At 42.0% G+C, this 18,112-nt stretch overlaps 1 protein-coding gene across 1 annotated transcript in view; it reads right to left on the bottom strand.

Moving 5' to 3' along the window:
* Window positions 1-18,112, bottom strand: part of cpne4a (copine IVa) — a gene marked incomplete at its 3' end in the record, with an annotated part of 212,380 nt that overhangs the window by 141,966 nt on the left and 52,302 nt on the right. The gene's annotated exons all lie outside the window — the stretch shown is intronic.

The following is an 18,112-nucleotide window of genomic DNA, read 5'->3' as shown; positions in this document are numbered from 1 at the left end:
TGAAGGACATTTGAGGTTTTAACCATTTCCACTTATTGAGCCTTCCTTCCACTTTTTCTAACACACCTTCCCAGTTCTTCTGAACAATATTGTCATTTCCAACATACACTCCAAGATATTTGATTCCATCCTTTTTCCATCTCAACCCCCCTGGTAAATCAGGCAAACCCTCCCTCCAACTCCCAAATGCCAGTGCTTCACTTTTTTCCCAATTTACTTTAGCTGATGATAATGTTCCAAAATCTTTTACAATCTCTTCTATTCTCTTTATTTCTTCCTTGTTTTCAATCAAAATAATTACATCATCCGCATATGCAGATAAAATGTGTTTTTTTTATTACAATCTTTTAAAAACAGACCTCCAATACTATTCCTGATTTTGCATAACAATGGTTCAATAGAAATTGAGTACAACATTCCTGAGAGACTGCAGCCCTGTCTTACCCCTCGACACACTTTAAAAGGGGCACTTATAGGCCTCCCTTGATTTTTAGTACACTCTCAATGTCCTGATACAACACCTTGATCATGGCAATAAGACCTGGGCTGAGGCCAAAACTCTCCAGGGTTTTCCAGAGGTAAAGGTGCTCAGCTCTATCGAACGCCTTTTGCTGATCCAGCGAAATGAGACCAGTATCAATGCCTAATGAACTAGAGATGTCCAAAATATCACGAATTAAGGACACATTGTCCAGTATAGACCTACCAGGCACACAATATGTCTGGTCCTGATGTATTATGAGGTCCATCACCTCTCTGAGTCTGTTGGCCAACGCTTTTGACAGTATTTTATAATCTGTGCAGAGAAGAGACACAGGACGCCCATTTTTGATCTCTTGGAGATCTCCTTTCTTCGGTAACAAAGTTATTACTGCTCTCCTGCAGCTTAGAGGTAGTAACATATCTTTGAAACTTTTGTTGAAAACATTTAGAAGATCCTCACCCATCTCGCTCCAGAACTCCTTATGGAACTCTACCGGGAGCCCATCGATCCCAGGGGCCTTTCCAACCTCCATACTCTGTAGGGCTGTTAGAAGTTCATTTGGCCCCAGCGGTTTTCCCAACTCAGCGTTGCCATCTTCTGGAGCTTGGGCCAAATTGTCACAAAAGTTATCAAATAGTTCTTCATTGTCCTTATATTCACTGCTATAAAGCTCAGAGTAAAAATCCACTGCTCTTCTCCGAAAGTCATTTGAATCTCTGAGCTCCTGTCCTGTATCAGATCGCAGTGCATGAATTAAACGGCTCTGCCCGTTCCTCTTCTCAAGGCCAAAGAAATATTGTGATGGTGCATCCATCAGCGTTGCACTCTGGAACCGTGACCGGACCAGCGCTCCCTGAGCTCTAGTGCCTAGTAGGTCTCTAAGAGCAGAACTTTTAGACTTGAGGTCTTCAATATGACCTCTATTTCCAGTGGAATCTACAAGACTCTGCAATTCCACAATTTCTATCTCTAGATCCTCCATAGATCTGGTGATGTCTCGTGTGACAATGAGAGTGTACTGCTGACAGAGCTGCTTTATCTCAACCTTCCCATAATCCCACCACTGTCTCAGAGAATTAAAGTCTTCTTTTCTGTTCTTAAAAACTCCCCAAAAAAAACGAAAAACATCCTTAAAATGTTTTAAATTCATGATCAAAACGTTACAATCAACCATGGAGTGATCAGAAAAACCAACAGGCAATATTCTGCACTTTTTGAAAATGATGCTTAAAACAATAAAAACGGTCCAACCTAGCCAGAGATATCAGATTACCTCTGCTATGAGCCCAAGTGTATTGCCTTTTATCACCATTGAAACTTCTCCACACATCATCTAAATCATGTGACTCTATTAGTCTTCTCAGTGCACTTTGTGAAGCACTGTGAGGCAGTGGCGTTTGGTGGATTCTAACGTTGACCGGGCCAGAACCGGTTTGATGGCTAAACTGGTTTTTAATGGCCACTCATTAACAATTCGGCCGAATGCAAATGAGCCCCATTTGAAAACAAAGGAGACTTTCTGTGGTCGGCTACAACAGAATAGGGTGAGGGGCTGCTAATGTTGATTTTTAGTTATTTTCCCCTGGATCTTGCCCCTACACAGGGACAAGCTGGGTTTACAGACCGGGCCATGGCCTCGTTGGCCCCAATGACGATTGGCCCCAAAGCCTGCTGTGAGGTTCTAAATGATTTCTGTCATAACAATCATTTACTGTAGAGTTAAAATCTCCACCAAGAAATAAATAATCCTCAACATCAACATTACTTAGCCTAGTACTTAGCGTTTGTAAAAAAAAAACTCTTTCAGGACCCGTAGTAGGAGCATACACATTAATGAAACTTAAATTAAAAAGTTCAAAAACCGGCCTCACTACCAACAACCTGCCCTCAACCACCTGGTCTATCTCAATAGATACTGGTGTGAAATTCTTTGAGTAGAGAATGCCCACCCCCCCACTGGTTGTGCTCTTGTGACTGAGCACCATTTCCCCCTCCCACTCTCTTTTCCAATCACACTCATTAAAACAGTCACTTGTACAAACATCACATCGTTTTTTATTTTTTTCATCAATTCATACAAAATAGACCTTTTTGCTATATCTCTAGCCCCATTTAAATTCAAAGTACTGATATTAAAATGACTCATAGTTAGAGATATTAGAAGCAAACATAAACACAATACTAGCCTACTGCACACATTATGTACAAAATTATTCATCAACACATCCATTATTTAGCATTGATCTGACTTTTGAGACAACTTTCTTTAATCTGGCGGTTTCCTGTTGAGTAAAACCTCCTTCCCCTTTAGAACTCAAGTGATGCCGAACAGAATTAGAGAAACACTCTAAATCAGAGAAGTAATCTCCCACTTTCACTCCCTTCATGTTTTTGGTTTTCTGCAAAAAATCCTGTATTTTGTCAACTGTGTAATCTACCTTTGTCTCCTGGCTAACCACCATCTTGAGATCAGAGGTTTCACTTTCACTCTCAGCAGCATAAACACTAGAATCAGACTCTGTTACCTCTTTTGCTGCTTTATCTGTGATCTTGCTAGCTTTGAGCTTTGACCTTCCACTACTATTTTTCTTTTTCCTTTTTAACACTCGCATGACTGAGGTTTCATTCTCCTCCACCAAGCCTGAAAAACGATCATTTTGATCCCCAAATCAGGCTATCCTATTGGCCACTGTCTCCCCTCTGTGCCCAGACTAGTTCACACTTTCTCCCCCAAACAGTGGGGGGTTCCATTGTCTTCTAAAAAGCTGAGAGTTGAAAATGGGTTGCCAAATTTTGAGAGAGAAATAAGCAGGTAGGTCTATGAAAGTGTTACTGCATGCAACTTTACAAAATAAAACGGTAAAATGCTTTGCACGGGGCTCGGGAGAAAGAGAAGAGGTGATATGGACACATTTTCGCTACATCGATGTGGAGAACAAAACACAATGCTTGATTTTATCCGAAGGCAAGCAATGTGGGAAAAACACAACAACTTGAAGAGACACAAGCGTTCACCACAAAGAGATCGAGTTATAAGTTAACAAAAGGTTTGGTGGTGGTTGTTTACAACGTAACATTAAACGTGGTGTTGCGTGTCGGCTTAATGTTCCAACAAAAACACTAATCCGACCCCAAAGTACCCAAACTAATGCTGACGAACTCACGTTAGCTTCTTAGCATGTAGCGATAAACTTACACCTGGTGTTTGCACTTTCTCCATTTACAGCCCGTACATCTACACAAACGTTCAGATTTCAAATATAAAGTGCTTACCTCATGGCCAGGGATGTTACAATTCTATTCGGGTAACCCATAAGTACCCATATTTTCCGTATTGTCCAATAAAAAACATTTTAATCCGATCGGTGGCCATTTTCTCCGTATTTTCTCCATGCTTTCAACTACGTGACCCTATCGGTTGGGAGGTGTAATTGCACTCTGATACACTATAACTCTATGAGAAAATGACCGCCAATCGGATTAAAATGCTTTTTATTGAACAATACAGAAGTTACGGGTACTTATACCCACCCGAAGTAAATTGTAACATCCGTGGCCACGGAATAAAAACTTTATATTTGAAATCCGAACGTTTATGTAGATGTACGGGCTGTAAATGGAGAAAGTGCAAAAAACAGGTTGAAGTTTCGTCATGACTGTCATAATATGACCGTCATGTAATGCTGCTTTAGTAGCAGCAAGCGAACTATAGTAACTTGTAAACAACCCAGTGACAAACCTAAATTATTATTATTCATAATAATAATATTCACATTATTGTCTGAGCGTAAAGCTCTCATTCTATCAGCTGTCCACGTCGCTGACAAACGCGTCTCCTCTCTTCCTCCCTCAGTGCAACAAGTGAACACAATGCTATGTTCCACAAATGTGCTCAATCCTGCGCAAAATATCTGATCTTCAAGCATAAAACAGTTGCTGCGTGACAAGCTGTATGCTTGTAGATCCTATCTTTTTCCACCGCTTTGCAGTGAAAGGGAAAGTGGAAAATGGGTCGCCAAATTTTGCGAGAGAAATAAGCAGTCAGGTCTATGAAAATGTTACTGCATGCGTCGTTGTGCCCTTAGAAAACAGTGAGGCATGAATGGGGTAATAGCCGAGGCTAATTTGCAACACCAGTCCCTGGTTAGACCTTTCTATATAAATATATACCAAATAAAAATGCATGAAGCTCTAATCTAAACAAGTATGAAAATATATTTATATCTGCAAAGTAACTAGTAACTAAAGTTTTCAAATAATTGTAGTGAAGTAAAAGTACAAGATTTGCCTCTGAGCTGTAGTGGAGTAGAAAAGTATTACCATTATAATGTAATTATATATATAATTATAATATTAATAATAATAGAAATACGCGAAAAACAAGCCCAAAGTCGCTTATAATAAGCAGACATGGCAACATAGATTCGCATAGACTCGCTGCTGCAGCTCGTCTACGGGCCGCTCTGCGGGGGGTCTAGAGGTGTCAACTGCTCTTGCCTGGGGGAGAGAGGTCAATTTAGCCGAAATATAACGGTTGGGATGGTATATATGGTATATATTTCATATTTATAATACGTTTCAGAAGAAAAAAAAAACGGAGATGATTTGAAACAAATATTTAGGAAAAGTCATGAAAGGGGAACTTTCTCAGAGCTTCATGAGAGAAGATAATCCACTTTAAATTCTCAAAATCGGTCATATTGATAGCTTAGTCATGCAAGTGTTAACCGTGGCACTTTTAAGCCGATCATCAGCATTTTCCATATCAACTTCTCCCCTTCCCATCACTACAATCTCTACAGGCCTTTGACTATTTTCATTTTGCTTTACATTTAGGTCAGATGCTGAGCCAAAAACCATTCCTATGGCAACTTTCTGTCCCTTATCTGTCTCCTCCTGTCTTTTCTCACTCACCTGACTGTCTTGCTGTACAGCACCTGACCCCCCCTGTCCTTCCCCACTCACCTGACTGTCTTCCTGTGCGGCACCTGACCCCCCCTGTCCACCCCCACTCACCTGACTGCTTTGCTGTGAATCACCTATCTCACCTTGTCCTCCTCCCTCCTCACTGTCTTTCTGTGCATCACCTGTCTCACCCTGTCCTCCTTCCTCCTCACTGTCTTGTTCTGAATCATCTGTCCCACCCTGTCCTCCGTCCTCACCCATCTGACTGTCTTGCTGTGTATCATCTGTATCACCCTCTTCTTCCTCACTCTGACTGTCTCCCATCTCTTCCTGTACCTCCACACCATCCTGTCCTTCCTGCCTCATTGTCTCTTTCTGTCTCTTTTTTTCGTTTTTCTTATTCTGCTCAGAGTCTTTTTCTGGACAAGCTCTGGCGAGGTGTCCCTCCAACCCACAAACAAAACATTTCATAGACCGTTCTGATGTTGCAAAAATAACATAGTCAAACTCATCTACTTTCAGTTTGAAAGCCAAGTTCAACTCCTCATTTCTGTTCAGAATCATGTGTAACTGCCTTCTGTGTGACACCACATGCTTTAATTCAGGAGATTTACAACCTGCATGCACCTTTTTAATTTGAGAGATAACTTTCCCATGTCGGGATAATTCTCTTGTCAACACCTCATCTCTAATGAACGGAGGAACATTAGAAAGTATCACTTTCTTCCCTGGTGTAGCTAGAGGCACAACAGGAACAAACGTGCCTTTTATAACAATGCCGTTCTCCACCAGCGTGTTTACTTTGTCAATACAATCAACAAAAATCACAACAGCGCTGTTCATCCGCGCTGCGGACTTAACGCTGCCGTTACCCACCACCTTCCCAACAGCCAAACTACACTCCTCTACTGAACATTGAAATCTTGATGCGATCTATATACCATTCTTTCTTGTCAGATTAGCAAACTCCATGGCTACGTGCGACGTGCACCTCCGACCAGTAGCCCTGAAACATGACTGTCATACCATGACAGTCATGGTGCCGAGTCCCCCTGGTCTAAAGTTGTGTTCGATTTTTTCACATTGCCATCTCTCACATAAACATAAACGTTCAGATTTCAAATATAAAGTGCTTACCACCGAGCCACGGATGTTACAAGGCGATGCGGACCGCGATGAGTACCCGTATCTCCCGTATTGTTCAATAAAAAGCATTTTAATCCCATCGCCGGCCATTTTCTTTTTTTGATTTTTTTTGTTTTGTAATGTATCAGAGTGCAATACACCTCCCAACCATTAGTGTCGCATGGTTGAAAGTATCGGAGACAATTTGGAGAAAATGGCCGGCGATGGGATTAAAATGCTTTTTATTGAACAATACGGGAGATACGGGTACTCATCGCGGTCCGCATCGCCTTGTAACATCCGTGGCTCGGTGGTAAGCACTTTATATTTGAAATCTGAACGTTTATGTTTATGTGAGAGATGGCAATGTGAAAAAATCGAACACAACTTTAGACCAGGGGGACTCGGCACCATGACGCTTGTATACAAGCGTCATGTGAACCATGGCTACTACTCCGACCAGCACCCGCTGGCCGGCTGCGCAACTCGCACACAAAAGCAAACTTACCCCCCTCCCGAGATCCCGCTATATAAACACTAACAATAAAAACTGTAAGCTCACTATTCACATCCCCTACGGATAAAGAGATAGATAGAAAAAAAGAAAAAAACACTCGCAAACACCTCTCAAACAAACGCTCCACACCACACTCACTCCTTCCACGAGAGAGAGAGAGAGAGAGAGAGAGAGAGAGAGAGAGAGAGAGAGAGAGACACACAGACAGACAGACAGACAGACAGACAGACAGACAGAGAGAGAGAGAGAGAGAGAGAGAGAGAGATAGAGAGAGACAGAGAGAGAGAGAGAGAGAGAGAGAGAGAGAGAGAGAGAGAGAGAGAGAGAGAGATGGGTGGACGAGGGATATAAAGAAAGACACATGGAAGATGGGTGGATGAGCGATTGAAAGAGAGAGGGATGAATAGATAAGTGACAGAGAGATAGAGAGATGTTCCTGTTATAAAACGGTGTTGGCAGAATGTACACAGTAAAATCCGCAGCGCATATTAAACCCATTTGTAAACTCTGAGAGCGAACAGAATGTACCCACATGGACCCGTGAGGGTCCATGTGGGTACATTCTGTTGGCTCTCAGAGTTTACAAATGAAGTGTCACTGAGGGATTTGAGTGTGTGTGTGCTGGATGTGTGAATGTGAACCGGAGCGCTTCAGATGGAATCCGTCCACTTGGCATTTTGAGAGCTATGCAGATGGAGCTCTCTGCAGTGTACACACACTCTTTAATTGGCTGTGTGGAGTCTGTCTGCTTAATTAGAGCCACTGTGATGGAATCTCTATCTGGCTGCATGGGGAGAGCCTCGCTTATTCATCCTCCTCTCCTCATCCCCTCGCCATGTTTACTATTGTTTATTGAACTTTCGGAATGATTACAGGTTTAAAAACACCTAGCCAAAACCTTGCTATTGCTAAATCTTATCTCATTAAAGAAATAAATAATCTGAGCTCTAATGTCTGCACAATGTGCAGTTCACATACAGTATAGCGGATTGGTGATCTCCCATGTGTGTCAGTTTGGCATACTGTATCTTATCCTCTCCTGAACCCTGCAGTTTCAAACACTTCCATGTGCTTCCAACTGGTCCCACATAACCGTAAAAAAAAAAAAAAGCGAATCATGTGGACCTCTATAGGGTTTCATGTGGCCAGCCTGTGACGTAAGTCATCCGTGACATCAGTTGTCTATTAAATATCTAACAAACAAACAAACAAACAAACAAACAAACACACACACACACACACACACACACACACACACACACACACACACACACACACACACACACACACACACACACACACACACACACACACACACACACACACACACACACACACACACACACACACACACACACACACACACACACACACACACACACACAGAGAGAGAGAGAGAGAGAGAGAGAGAGAGAGAGAGACAGAAAGCAGGGGCGGACTGGCCATTTGGCTGGGCCACCCAAAAAAGAAAAAAAAATTTGCTCCCGTTTTAGGATTACTACGGTCATTTCCGGTTCGCACGGCCCAATTATTAGTTACGTTAATGCTTGGGCTGGGAAGCTTGCCATCAGTGGCCTCAGTGCGGCTGCAGAGTTCATGTGCAACCTAGGTGGTGGCCTATGCTTTACACAGGGTTGCTGGTGAAACACGCCCCCCCCCCCCCCCCGTTGACAAAACGGTCCGGGAGATGGTGGGCCGGTCCGGACCAAAATTTGCGGTTTCTGGGCGGTTTCTTGGGTTATTTTGTTAATTTAATTCGGTTAATTCTGTTCCAGAACACTTATTGCACTAAATCCCCCCCAAATAACGACCAACAACAACAGGCATATTATGCAAAAAAAAAATATATTTATTTTGACGCCCCCCCCTTCAGGATTTTTGGCACACACTATTAAAGCCCTGCATAAAAATATGTTTTCTGTTCTTGTGGCAGTGGGGTGAGGTCTATGCCAGGAGTTCTAAAACTTTTACATGCCAGGGACCCCCAATTAGCCAAGAAGCCCCAAAATAGGCCCCCAACTAGCAACCCCTTGCAAAATGGCTTAAAAAAACAAAAAACTAGCCGCTCTGCAACATTTTTGTATTGTGTATATACAAAATGTATTTATTTATATATATTTTTATTTTGTATTCATTCATTTATTATCCCCTCCTTTCCAATTGGTCCCCCCGGCATCCTCCGGCAGCCTCACTGGGGCCCTCAGCACCGGGAGGATAGGAGGCAGGAGCAGACTGCCAACTCACAGGCGCACCTGCAGCAAGTCATGTAATTAGGTCAAAGTAATTACTTATGTGTATTTAACTGACCTAATCCTGTTGCTTTCTGGTGCAGTGAGCCAGGGTCCTGACAGAGGAGCACACGCTGAGACACAGTTCATAGTTATACACTGTGTTTTAGCGTTTGCTCTTTGCGTGAAGCTATCACATTGCCCCTCTGTGACTGCTTTATTTTGTTATTTCCTCTGTAGCTTTTGAGGCAATTGTTTTGAGCGTTTTTCATTCTGGTTTTGTGTTGCCTTCTTCTTCTTCTTTCGGCTAATTCCAATCAGGGTTGCCACAGCGGATCATCTGTTTCCACCTGCCGCTGTTTTCTGCGTCTTCCTCGGTCACTCCAGCCCACCTGCATGTCCTCTCTCACCGAATCCATAAACGTTCTCTTTGGCCTTCCTTTTTTCCTCTTGCCTGGCAGCTCCATCTTCAGCATCCTTCCCCCAATGTACCCCTCATCCCTCCTCTGCACATGTCCAAACCATCTCAACCTTGCCTCTCTTGTTTTGTCTCCAAACCCTCTGGTTTTGTGTATAATGTTTACCACCTTAGAAAGGCACAACAATAATACTATTAGTAATATTTAGGGATGCACCGATATATCGGCCACATATCGGTATTGGCCGATATTTGCCGTTATCGGTCAATATCGGTATGTTGGTAAATAAACATATATCGGTATCAGTATCGGCTATCGGCTAAATTGTTATTTTAAACATCGGTATCTGCCAAGAATTTCCATATTGGTGCATCCCTATAGATGGGTTTCCTGTTTGTAAACATGAGAGGATGATGCGCGCGCAGTGGAGGCGTGAGCCTATAGAGGGCGCTATTACCCGCAGCAGCTCTAGTCAAATGTACATTCATAAAAGAAATGGTCTTCACCGGGTTTAATGAAAGTAGATTAAATTATGCAGTTTGTAATATCTTCTTTACTCAATAAAAATGATTTGTCGGAAGTTGGATCTGTTTGTATATAATAGCAGCATTATGCCTATTATGCCTATAATAGCAGCATTATGCCTATCTAAATCCCGAACACAACAACAGAGTGAAGAGCGCTTCCGGTTCGTTCTACCCCAGGCATGCGCAGATTGCGCACTCTGCTCTGTGATGACGTCGCGCGGAAACCCATCTATTAATACTACGTCTACAACTGACAGTTTTAGTACTATTACAGTTTATGTAATAATAATAACAATAATAATATTTCTTTGTATAGTATGAAAGTAAATGGCAATCTGTTACCTAAACTCTAAAGAAAATACTGTCCCAAATCAAAAAAGATCCAAATCTAAAAAGAAAAAAAAAAGAACTGCTGCAATGTGTTACTAATCTTCACTGTCAATGAAGGAATGACTCTCAGATCTTTTGGTATGACTTTGGTTCATCTATTTCAAAGAACACCCGCCCACTATATTTCTAGTTTCCCGGCTCTCTGAATGATGACAGAATATTACAGAGGGCCCATCCAGTCTGAAGTCAACGATGACAATAATCCCTTCAGCAGAGAACAGAACAGGACTTGGTAGAATTAAATTACAGTAAGAGTTAAATCCCTCATGGCTTCCTGTCTGGGTTGTGATGTAGTGTCCTACAGCTTTATGTTAACACAGCGCAGCTGCTGCTGTTATCTGCTGAGATAACATCATTAAGCATGCACGCACACGCCCCGCGTGTGCGCACGCACACACACACACGCACACACGCAAGTTTTCTTGCACATCCCAATTAATGTCAGTGCCTTTATGTACCTATGGTATATGTTATGGTTATTTTTGTATTTTTAGATCACTGTCTGTGGGAATACCCCTTCTTCTACTTAATATTCCACTCAACTACAATTAAGGGGAAGCCAGTTTTCCCCCTGACTGTGTGTCTTAGGCCTGAGGCAGCCTGGGTACCAAGGACACTGACACCGACAGATGTTCATAACTTAGGAGTAAGAACCTTGCACATACAGCAGTTTTGTGCACCTTAAGAACTAGGACTAATGGACAAAACATGTTGATTGTATAATCTGATAATTATTTTGTTTTTCTTTTTGTTACTTATGAACAAAATAATTGTACTTTGTCTTTACTCGTACACGAGATGTAACAAGTAAAGAAACCTGGAACCTTGAAGTTGACAGACAGCACTCCATCGGTCTGAACCCGATTTACCACGATAAATGCATTCAACATGATCAATCGATTCAACATGATCAATCGATTCAACATGATCAATTGGCTCCCAAAGCATGGGATGGCCTCTGTTGTCTGACCATCAGCTGACTGAATTTGGCCTCAACTGGCATGAGGGCGAATAGATAACAACAGCATGTGAACTATTCCTGAACTTGCTGTGCAGTGGCATGGCACAGACTCAGAGAGGCTTCCCTTGCAACATTTTGCAAAATCAATGGATTTAAGAACTATGAAGGGTGCACATTGTGCGACCAACATGAAAGGTGGAGCATAATGACAGCATTGACCATGATATCGCAGCAGCAGCTACAATGAAGATAACAGCGAGCCAAGCTGTCTTCCAATATACTGTGTGCTACTCATATCGCAGCTCAAAAGTTGTACAACATGTCACAAAATGACAGCATTCACAATTCATTGCAATGTTGCTAATCATCATCCTATAATTCCTAAAAAGTTCTGTGTGTCTGTCTGTGCGTCCCCAAAATCTCTTCTGCCCAGTTCTCCTCAGTGGCTGGAGCAATTGATCTGCATTTGCACACAGCCATTGACCATTACCATGTGCACGGAGCACCGAAGCCTGTTTTTCGCTTTCCCCAAATGTCAGCTGTTTATTAGCGTTTTTGTGTTCGCTGGCTCCCTGTCACTTGGTAAAAAGAACATACTGCTACAGTATCCATATATTTGATACAGTGTCCATCCTACATAAACAACCAACCTGACGGTATAAAAAGTGTGTGTGTGTGTGTATGTATGTGTGTGTGTGTATGTGTGTGTGTGTGTGTGTGTGTGTGTGTGTGTGTGTGTGTGTGTGTGTGTGTGTGTGTGTGTGTGTGTGTGTGTGTGTGTGTGTGTGTGTGTGTGTGTGTGTGTGTGTGTGTGTGTGCGTGCGTGCGTGCGTGCGTGCGTGCGTGATTGCGTGCGTGATTGCGTGCGTGCGTGCGTGCGTGCGTGCGTGTGTGCGTGCGTGCGTGCGGCCCCCGTCGCACAGCGGCCCCCGTCCCTTGCATCTGAACAGTGGCCGTGTTTCTCTTGGTCCCCCGCTGTGCTGTTCCATACAGTAGCGACCCAGATAAATATCAAACATGCTTGAAAACGCCCCCGACCGTCCTGTGAGCAACTCGGGAGGGTTAAGATTGGATCTTTGAACCCTCACACTAGACGATATTTATGCCCGAGATTCGCTCCCGATCTAGGCTAGGCACGCCAAAGTCTATTTCTAGAATTCTGCTATATACTATCCCATTAAAACCGGAAAAGTATCATTCAGATTTTTGCGTTGGCTATTAAAAAATTGCAGATATACAATTTTGTACGTCTGCTATTTTTTTTACATTTTTGAAAAATCCTGTAAGTGTAGAATCTTGGAAGTGAGAACTACTGATTTAGAAGGCATTTGTCTTAATGGGTTAAATGGGGACATTTGGCCCTCACGAGTAATACAAGCACACACACACACACACACACACACACACACACACACACACACACACACACACACACACACACACACACACACACACACACACACACACACACACACACACACACACACAAGCTGTCACTTTGCTGAGTCATACTATTACACTCCCTAAGCAATAAATACAAACTTCTCAGCGCTGCACAATAAATATGTAATGTTGAGCTACAGACTGTAAAAGCAGATCTAATAAGCACTGAGCCAGGACAGATGGATTTGGGGACCGCCCGTTGGTCCGAAGGTACATTATTATCCCCAATAGTTCCAAAAATGTCCCATTGGACCAAAAGCCCATTTGTCTGACTGCCTATTATCCCGACAACAAAGGAACACTGCTCCGAAGGTCCGTTGCTCTGAAAATACACACACTCTCCCTGGAGTGTTTGCCCCGTAATATCTTAACCCATTCAATCCGGGAACACATCAGTGTCATTTTTAGATGTATTTGGCTATTCAAAAAATTGCAGATCTACCGAGTGCCGCTATGAGCTTGTAGATCTGCTGTTTTTGTGAAGATTTGTGCAAATCTTTGAATGTATTTATTTTTTAAAGCGAACTCTTGTTACAACTCCTGGGGGTCTCTGGAACAAAAATATTTTGAGATGGTCCACGGCCAAATACATACCATTTTTGAGAACCACTGATATTGTAGCAACATGTGTTTTTTCAAAAAACTGTTAATATTTAGAAGACATTTATAGAATCCCCCCAGTAGCAAAGATTTGAGTTACAAATGTTCGCTTTAAAAATATACATATTCAAAGACCCGCGATTTTCCACGATTTCCCCCCAAAATAGCAGAGTGCCGCGCTATGAGCTTGTCGATCTGCTATTTTTGAACAGCCCAAAGAAATCTAAAAATGACATACAGATGCGTTCCCGGACTCAATGGGTTAATTTATTATAACGTGCGAACACAAGATACTGTTTTGCAAAGTGCTTACTTTTTCTTGGTGTGGTGTGCATAGCCAGATTGCTAATGTTTCTCCTTAGAGGCCGGCACTTTGTTGGGGTACTTGCTACAGTTCATTTTATTTGCACTTTGTGGAAAAGCATGCTGTAGCGGTGGTTGGTTGTCGCAGATTATTCTCATCTGCTGAGTGAATTAGTGATGGAAAATAGTCCATATTTGTTAAACATTTTATACTCAGTAGCTTTCAAAATAACATGAAAACATCTCAACCTTCAAGACAAGGACGACAAAACACATCCTAAAATTATCTGAAGAATTATTCTCCCCGAAACACGCTTACATTTATTTTTGCTGAGGGACAAGGACTGCCAGATACAGATATCTCCATTTATGGGCACATCAGTCGGATTGGCAGTGGTGTAAAGTAACTAAGTACATTTACTCAAGTAAACTTTTACTTTTACTTCTACTCCACTACATAATCTCAGAGGTTAATATTGTACTTTTACTCCACTACAATTATTTGAAAACTTTAGTTACTAGTTACTTTGCAGATATAAATGATTACATTATAAAACAAACGTTAACCACTTTAGCCCTATTTTATACCCAGGCTATTTAAAAATAGCCGATCTACAAGCTCACAACGTGTCGCATCGCGACGCGTTGTGAACTTTTTCCACCACTGCGGATTGGCGGTGCGACGTAGGTGTGAGGGCTGCGTAGCGGCCCGAACCTCTAGCTGGGAAAATTTGCTAAAATAGCCGATCGACAAGAGATTGTAGAATAGATCATCTATTCTTTAAATAGGGCTTAATTGGTCCCTTTTCTTGGAACCCTCTAGTTCAGGGGTCTTCAACGTTTTCAGGCCAAGGACCACCTAGCTGAGAGAGAGATGAAGCAGGGACCCCCTCTACATGGTATAAAATTGTATTGAAGATTACACTTTTTTTTTTTACTTGGTCTGCTATTTTTTTTTCCCTACACCTAATACCTTTATGCCAAAAATAGCCGATTTACAAGCTCACACAAAGCCTCGCAACGCGAGGCGTTGTAGATCGGCTGTAGATAGCCTTGTAGATCGGCTATTTTTGGCTAAAGTTCTCCTCAGAAAAGGGATGCTAGTGGTTAATGTAAAAAAATATCATATCACACAGGGATTTGGCGGACCCCCTGTAGTAACTCTGAGGATCCCCTAGGGGTCCCGGACCCCCTGTTGAAGACCCCTGCTCTAGTTTGTAGAGGTTAGTGGCCCTTGGGTGTCATGAATGTTCCTTTTGAAGAGGTTTTCACTCCTTGGGTTTTCTGTTGAGTGTTTAACTTCTGACGTTTGTTCACTGTAGTTCTTTACAAGCTTTTAACATGTATGTACATGGCGGCTCGCTGTTTAATGTAACCTAAATGCAAATGTAACCCAAATGCTAATTATTTAAACATCAATGGGGTACGTAATGCGATTAGGAGAGGGAAGATTCTGTCCAAGATGAAAGAGGATGAAGTGCAAATAGCAGTACTGAGAGAGACAAATTGAACACGCCCAATTATAATGGGCTTCAGGCTTCAAATATTTATATTTATCTTCCTACAGTACATATCAGGACATAGGAGGGACGTGATTATACTGATGTAATACAGTGAATAATGAACACAAATCAAAGGTCAAAGACAAAGAAGGCAGTGTGTGTGTGTGTGTGTGTGTGTGTGTGTGTGTGTGTGTGTGTGTGTGTGTGTGTGTGTGCGTGCGTGCGTGCGTGCGTGCGTGCGTAGAATATTGGATGGATAGATAGATGGATGGACCAATTCATCCACTTAAACCCCAGTATCCTTATTATAGGGGATGGCTTTCGCAGAAAATAGCAGATCGACAAGCTCACAACGTGGCACGCTGCGACGTGCTGTGAACTTGTCGATCGGCTATTTTCAGCGAAAGCCTTCAACTCATTTTGGATGGTCTGAGCCGTGCATCGACGCTCCACAATAGAGCTCTGAGAGACACGTCAACAGGTTCTGACCAGTGTTGCCAGATTTTGCGAGAGAAATAAGCAACCAGGTCTAAACATGCCCAAAAGAAGCGACTATTTGAAAATAGCCAATCTACAAGCTCACAACGTATCGCGATGCAACACGTTGTGTGTGTACATCTGCTATTTTTTTTAAAAATCTTTGGAAAAAAGTGACACATTTGAAATATCTTTGAAACATTCAACAACACAATTCTGGTACGGGGGTCCCTGACACAAAATGTTTTCTGATGGGGATACGCGGACAATTGCATATTAATTTGGGGGTCCTTCCACTGGTTTAAACAACATCGCAAGCCCAAATAAGCAACTACACTTTAGAGACAAGCCCCAAAAAAACGCAACCCGCAACCAATATCAACAAATACCAAAGTCGCTTATAATAAGCGGACATGGCAACACAGGTTCTGAAGTGTCCAATTGATGCCTCCAGTGTGGCTGCAGCCACTGTAAACAATCAGGGGCTTTACAGAAAGAAAGAAAGAAGAAGATAGTGTCATTATGTACAGAACCCTGAATGAGGAGCAATTAAATGACGGTACAGACTAGAGCAATGATTCTCAACCTGTGGGCTGGGGCCTACTGGTGGGCCGCAAGAGTATTGCAAGTGGGCCCTCAAATAATTGGCAAAACACTACGATTTTAATGATATAACATGATATGAAAAGAATTCTGTAAAATAAAAAATGGTTTGGTATTTATTCTTTAAAACCTTGAAAATTGTGTTTTCATAGGGAAACCAATGAATCAGAACTTAGAGTGTTCTACGTTCCATTTCTCCAAGCCGGAAAACACTATCTTAACACTCGACTGCCGGGTTGTGGTGAGATGCGTGGGCCGCGAACGCTTTCAAGATTTTCAAGTGGGTCCTGACGCAGAAAAGGTTGAGAACCACTGGACTAGAGAGAGTTGTTGTAGGAGTTTTGAACAGTTACAACTAAGACAGCAACTTAATAACGATCTCCAGATCGAGATATTCCTTGGCTCGTGGGATTTTCCCTCTGTCACAGATGATCAACACTCAACACTCATACAAATAACAATGGAGAGACTGCATTTATGAGTTATAAGACTGAAAGTTTAAAAAACAATCCCTTGGAACAGATGGTTTTGCAGCAGAGTGGTACATGTCATTAAGCAGTTGGCCTCATCCAGAGTTCAAGCTATAATTTGAACTTTGTGAGGGTCTCCAAAACAACTAATATTAGGAACGGAGGTACAGTGCTGTAAATAAATATATAGTCGAACAAGTATGCCTTCTGTGAGAGAAAGATAGAAAGGGACTTCACTGCTCATTAAGTAGTCCAACTAGTATAGAGCCCTGAGTGACCCCGGTACAACCATATAGGGTTTAAGTGGTGAAAGGTTTTCCCTGAGTTGTCTTGTGACACTCCATCTCTACTGGTCCAGAGCTGCTGGAACATGACGCTGATGTTGGTGATGCTGAGCCAATTAACGTATTCAATCCGGGAACGCATCTCTGTCATTTTAGATTTCTTTGGCCATTCAAAAATAGCAGATCTACAAGCTCGGTGCCGCACTATGAGCTTGTAGATCTGCTATTTGTTTTAAATCGTGAAATTTTAAAAAAATCTTTGAATATATAATTTCTTAAAGCGAAAAGTTTTTACTCAAATCTTTGCTTCTGGGGGATTCTACAAATGTCTTCTAAATCCTAACAGTTTTTTGAAAAATGTTGCTATAATATCAGTGGTTCTCAAACTTTTTTCATGTCAAGGACCCCCGAAATTGTATGTATTTGGCCGCAGACCCCCATCTCAAAGTATTTTGTTCCAGGGACCCCCCAGAAGCAAAATTTGAGTTAAAAATTCATATATATATGTTCAAAGATTTGCACACATTTTCTTTTTTTCTCCAAAAATAGCGGATCTACAAGCTCATAGCACTATGAGCTTGTACTGTAGATCTGCTATTTTTTTAAATCCAAAGAAATCTAAAAAATTACACACAGATGCGTTCCCGGTCTAAATGGGTTAACCAGCGTTTCTACCGCCTTTCCCCTGAGAAACATGAGGAGGTGCAGAACATTCATCCTACCACGGTGTCATGCCAAAATAGCTGAAAATAGCCAATCTAAAATCTTTTTACAAGGTTTGATTTTTTTTTGGCTTGAATTACATTGCAATCCTTTCACATTGCATTGTGAGCTTATTTTTATTAGAAAAGATGTTCCTCTTCCAAAGATTCGG

This window comes from Gymnoscopelus braueri (genome assembly GCF_963280865.1).
Source record: "Gymnoscopelus braueri genome assembly, chromosome: 4".
Lineage (NCBI taxonomy): Eukaryota > Metazoa > Chordata > Actinopteri > Myctophiformes > Myctophidae > Gymnoscopelus > Gymnoscopelus braueri.
This window is presented reverse-complemented; position numbering and strand designations above follow the sequence as displayed.